Genomic DNA, 6392 nt, shown 5'->3' with positions numbered 1-6392 from the left:
AAAGGCTCCAGGGCTCAAAAGACAGCTCAGCTGTTTGAAAACTCCTGGGTAAAAGAATGGCACTATGAGGTCAAGGTCAAAATGTCACTGGGTCAGGGTGTCCTTGCCAAAGGAGAAAAAGCATCAGTGACAATGACTCAGCCTGAAACTATCGCTAACATGATTGAAAAAGCAAAATAAAACAAGGTAAGGCACATGCTGTCCTAGCTGGAATGATCAATGCTGAGTTCTGTCTCTGCACTCCTGCAGCCCTGGTTCAAATCTGCCTCCACCACTTAGCACTGTGGCTTCCTGCAGATATGTGAACCTCCCTGGAGAGCCATCTTCATTTTTGCAAATTGTCAGTAATAATCATGCCTACCTCACAGAAGAAGCAAGTTCTCCGTAAGAGTTATCAATTACTAAAATTACATTTTTAATTATATAATATCCATATTAGTGTATTATATACTATAAATAAATATATTATTATAAATATCATAGTAATTATAATAACACTTATCATTATTAATACTTACATCTTTTAAGCCAAAGTCTATTATATCACCATTAATTTAGTGTATGTATTAATTCCCCAAAAGGTCAAGTAGTCAGGATTCTTGGGATTCTTGATCTTTGTGTCATTTATAAAGCTTAACCCAATGCTTGGGCACAGTAGACCCTCAATAAATATTTGTTAAATAAATAAATGTTCTGGAGTTCCCATCATGGTGCAGCCGAAACGAATCCGACTAGGAAGCATGAGGTTGCGGGTTCAATCCCTGGCCTCACTCAGTGGGTTAAGGATCCGGCATTGCCATGAGCTGTGGTGTAGGTCACAGACACGGCTCGGATGTGGCGTTGCTGTGACTCTGGCGTAGGCTGGCAGCTATAGCTCCAATTAGACCCCTATCCTGGGAACCTCCATATGCCCCAGGTGCGGCCCTAAGAAGACAAAAGACAAAAGACAAAAATAAATAATAAATAAAAATAAAGCAGTTTTGGAGTTCCCATCGTGGCTCAGCGGAAATGAATCCAACTAGGAATCATGAAGTTTCAGGTTCGATCAGACCCCTAGCCTGGGATCAGACCTCTATGCTGCAAGTGCTGCCCTCAAAAGATAGATAAATAAATAAATAAATAAATAAATAAATAAATAAAAATATTCTAAGTATAGCGGTTCTGTAGGGATACGCTCGAACACATAATCCCTCTACTTAGCATCCTAGGAGAATGTCACACACCTTTGAATACTCTATAAATATTTTATAGTAGCAACAATGATACAATGAGGATTATAATTATGGTTACGAATTACCCTTAGCTCAAGTTTCCCAAACTAGGGTTATGTCCTTCAGCAACATATAAAATGTATTCACGCAGGGTTTTGGCTTAATGCAGACTGAACCCTAATATACTTTGTAAAACAATGAAAGCAAATGAATTGATGTGTTCTTTACCTTTCAAACAGTCACTTCCAGGAACCAGAAATGTAGGGTTATCATTATAGGTTGAAATAAATTAGGTCTTTTCTTTCTAGATTTAGATAATCATTATCTTATGTGTTTGTTTTCTGATAAGAGTCAGCAACTAGATTACTTAACATTCATTTGCTAAGCTTTGTAATGCTTATAACCAAATGGCAAGCCAACAAGTGAAATATGAGTTATGATCTTTGGGATATAGGATGTAGCAGAGGCAGCAATATGAGCCATTCCCTTCTGTTTCTCTTATTCTAGCTTTCTCCAACAAGGGAAGCTAAAGCACTCTTGGAAGCGGAAACCACAGAGCCACTGGTAAGCCGTCCAGATTGTGAGTCATAGACTAGCGTTTTGTAATATTAATAAATGTTCCTTTAAAAGAAGACTCCTTAGCAGCAGACCTTGCCCAAGAAGACCTTGGGCAAGGGTGAGGGAACACACAGCTTCCCTTAGTAAAATCCAGAACTTCTAAGGTTGGCAGTGGAAAAAGATGTGCAGGTGGTGCATCCAGCTGTCCCACCTGTATAACCCCCTCCCCCCAGTTCACCTTCCCTTTGAAAAGGGAGATTCAGTCATGCTCAGGTTTGCACATGCACTCTCTCTCTCTCTCTCTCACATACACACACTCTTGTCACTTTGACTTCCCTTCAATACTCTGGTCTGAAGATGGCTAAAACCCCTTCCCTCACATCTCTGTGAAAGACTTGAGAATGACAAAAACTTAAAAAAATCTCAATGATAACCTCTACTGTAAAAAGGAAAAAAATAGGTGGGGGGCAGGAGAAGTGTATTAGGAAGGAAATTATTTCCAGGGCCTGTCCCAATTTGGTGTGTCCCAAAGATCTGGGACAACTTTCATGACCTCTTGCCTGTGTCTCCTTCACTCTCTCTTGATTTATCTCCTTGCTGCCATGTGCTTTATTGAGCTGGAATGTGTGGAATACTCAGGGTACCAGCCTCTTACCTGCAGCATACCTAAGGCCCATTTTGCTCCCAATCACCATGTGAGGTTTGATCCTTACTGTAACTCAATGACACAGGCATGGTAGGTATTACTTCCAACTTCCAGACAAGGAGCTTGAGGCTCAGGTACATTAAAGAATTGGCTGCTGCTATTTGCACACAATTCCTAATATATGGATGACAAATCCTATTATGTGAAGGGCCAGAATGCAAATGGTCTGATAAAGATCTATCTCAAAACCAGGGCAGATGCTCTTTAAGTGTGAAGTTTATATAATTTATGGTCATGTTTATTATTAATGTACTAAATTACCTTAACTGAATCCTGAGGGAACAGGCACAGGATAGATTGGTTTTGATGGGAAAGGAGGGAGAGGGGGTTCTGAACATGGGGATGCTGTCAGTAAGACAGTCCTCAGGTATGACTGCAAGTGTAAAGTGCAGGGCCACATGATGCCATTTGGGGTGATATCAAATAAATAATGTGTGTTAAAAAGGGCCTGAAGGAAATTTGCTTTAATCTTAATAGTGACTATATCTAGGTGATAGAGCCATAAGCAATTGTTATTTTTTCTTTATTCTTTGTTAGATTTTTCCAAACATTTTTTCTTCTAATAGGCACTCATTGCTTTTATAATCTGGGAAATTGTTGAGAGTTAGCTTTTCTCTTAGCTTATGTTATTTTGCAAAAATATATAACTGCCAAATTAAAAACATATGTGGAGTTCCCATTGTAGTGCAGCGGAAACAATTCCAACTAGGAACTATGAGATTGCAGGTTCAATCCCTGGCCTCGCTCAGTGAGTTAAGGATCCACGGTTGCCATGAGCTGTGCTGTAGGTTGAAGATGCAGCTCAGATCTGGTGTTGCTGTGGCTGTGGCATAGGCCGGCAGCTGTAGCTCCAATTTGACCCCTAGCCTGGGAACCTCCATATGCCACAGGTGCGGCCCTGAAAAAAGAAAAACCAAAAACAAAAATAAAAAAACACATATGTACTTCAAAGGATACTTTTTCTTTTTCTTTTTCTTTTTTTTTTTTTTTTTTTGGCTTTTCTAGAGGTTGAATTGGAGCTGTAGCTGTCAGCCTGCACCACAGCCATAGCAACACCAGATCCGAGCCGTGTCTTCGACCTACACCATAGCTCATGGCAACACTGGATCCTTAACCAGGATCGAGGCCAGGGATCAAACCCGAAACCTCATGGTTCCTAGTCAGATTTGTTAACCACTGAGCCACAACGGGAACTCCCAAAGGACACTTTTAAGAAAGTGAAAAAACAAACCCAAGAATGGGAGAAGATATTTACAAATCATATGTCAGATAAAGGACTAGTATCACTTACCAGATATAAGTAAAGACCTCTTAGAAAGACCAACAATAAGAAACATATAACCCAAAAATGAGCAAAGGATTTGAAAAGACATTTCTCCAAAGAAAATGTAAAAATGGTCGATAAGCATATGAAAACGTGCTCATCATCATTAGTCATTAGGTAAATGCAAATTAAAACTATGAGATACCACTTCATATCCCCTAGGATGCATACAATAAGAAAGATGACAATAACAACTATTAGCAAGGATTTGTAGAAATTAGAACCCTCATAATGGGAATGTAAAATAGTACAGCTACTTTAGAAAGTGTATTAGTTCCTCAAAAACTTAATCACCTGAGAGAAATGAACAGACAGGTTTACATGAAAACTTGTAGATGAATGTCTTAGTAGTGTTATTCTTAAGTGTCAAGAAGTAGAAATAATCCAAAATGCCCACAAATGAATTAATGGATAAATAAAATGTAGTATTGTCCATACAGTGGATAGCTATAAAAAGGAATGATAAAACACGGAAGAACCCTGCAAATAAATGTTAAGAAGCCAGATCCAAAGGCTACAAGTTACATGTCTCTATTTATATGAAATGTCCAAAATAGGCAAATCCATAGAGAAAGAAAGTGCATTAGTGGTTGCCTAGGATTAAGAGGCAGGGGAAATGGGGAGACACTGCTAATAATATGAGGTTTCTTATTGAAATACTAAAAGTGTTCTGGAGTTAGTGGTGATGATTGTATAGCTGTAAATATATTCAAAAATCACTGGATTTTGCACTTTAAGAATAAATTTATGTGAACTGTATCTCAATAGGAAAATAAAAAGAAAGTAAAATTTCAAATATAAATCCACTAAAAATTCAGAATCTGCCCTACTTTTTTTTTTTTTTTTGTCTTTTTGGAGTGGCACTCAGGGCATATGGAGGTTCCCAGACTAGGAGTCAAATTGGAGCTGTAGCCGCTGGCCTATGCCATAGCCACAGCAAGGCCAGATCCTGCACCATAGCTCATGGCAACGTTGGATCCTTAACCCACCGAGTGAGGCCAGGGATTGAACCTGCGTCCTCATAGATACCAGTCAGATTGTTTCCACTGAGCCACTACAAGAACACCCAAAATCTGCCCTACTTTTGATTGATTAGGTTGCCTACTTTTGAGGACCTACGAAATAAGTTTACTGACTAAATGTAAGGAAGGAGAAATAAAGGGTGGAGGGCACTTTGTGCATGCAGGAGCCTCCTTGGGAATAAGTATTCTTTTCATAGAATCTATGGACATTTTGGGAGGGCGGGATTTGAAGAAGATCTACTGAATCCCTATAGCCTATTATACAGATGAAGAAACTGAGGCCATGAAGGAGGAGTTTGTTTACTATCACCCACTGAGCTGGCAAAGGCGCTGAGACTAAAAAATGAGATTTCTTGCCTTTATGCATCTTTGAGCTGCCGTTTCCTCATCCTCTTCACAGGCAGGGGCCATCAGTTTCAGGAATTTGCAGATGTGCTTTGCTGGGAACATGTAGGAAAGCATTGATTTCAAAGCCTCTTTTCCCCAGAGGCTAGAGTCTTGTGAGGTTTGATGACTCTCACTTTAACCTACTTGCAAAAATATTGTTAGGGCCTAAAGCTCCTCTGGGGTGCTTGCCTGTTGGAGAGCTCAAGGAGAGGGCCTCCCACCCCTCGCCTTAAGAAATTCAGTGACTGGAGATCTGGCATTAGAGTTTCTGGTCTGGGCAATATACATATTGTATATATATTTGTAAAGTTGGTCTTCCCGTCATGTTTATTCAAACCATTTTCAATTTGAGACAGTCACTGCCTCACTTGCACCCACTGAGGTTGCTCTGAATCGAGTATCTGACTTTCTAGTTAGGTCTGAGCTTCGGAGGCAGGCACTGCGTCTTCTCTGGAGTCCCTCGAACACCTGTGCCCTTCTGGACGCGTATCCTTTCCTTTCCGGCAAGGACTCCGTCCCGCAGCCGAGCCGTCATGAACGCACGGATGACTCGGGCCAGACCAGTGACTGTCCCGCTCTGGCACCTGCAGGAAAGCAGATCCCTGCAAGTTCTAGAGTATCCTTCATAAAAGAGCTCCGGGGGAGTTCCCGTCGTGGCTCAGTGGTTAACGAATCCGACTAGGAACCATGAGGTTGCAGGTTCGATCCCTGGCCTTGTTCAGTGAGTTAAGAATCTGGCCTTGCCATGAGCTGTGGTGTAGGTTGCAGACGCGGCTCGGATCCTGCGTTGCTGTGGCCCTCGTGTAGGCCAGCAGCTACAGCTCCGATTAGACTCCTAGCCTGGGAACCTCCATATGCCGCAGAAGCGGCCCTAGAAATGGCAAAAAATCAAAAGGGGTCCGGAAGCAAACCAACAATCACTCAGCAGTTTCTTAGCGGAATGGAGGAAGGGGGCAGTTAAAGCGACTAGGCGGGGGTATTTACCGTGCCAGCCTCCCGCGCCTCCAGGTATTCCTCCCGATTAAAATGACAGAATCAAACTGACGCAGATCTTCCTGGGAATGGATTTTTCACCCCTCGCGGGGAAAAAAGTAAACACACGCTGCCAGCAGAAGCGTGCCCGAAGGGAGGGAGCTGCTCTGCCTACTTCTTGCCTGGCAGAAGTCAGCGGGCTGGGGTGAGGC

This window comes from Sus scrofa, chromosome 1 (assembly GCF_000003025.6).
Source record: "Sus scrofa isolate TJ Tabasco breed Duroc chromosome 1, Sscrofa11.1, whole genome shotgun sequence".
NCBI classification, from domain to species: domain Eukaryota; kingdom Metazoa; phylum Chordata; class Mammalia; order Artiodactyla; family Suidae; genus Sus; species Sus scrofa.
Note: the sequence above shows the minus strand (reverse complement) of the source record.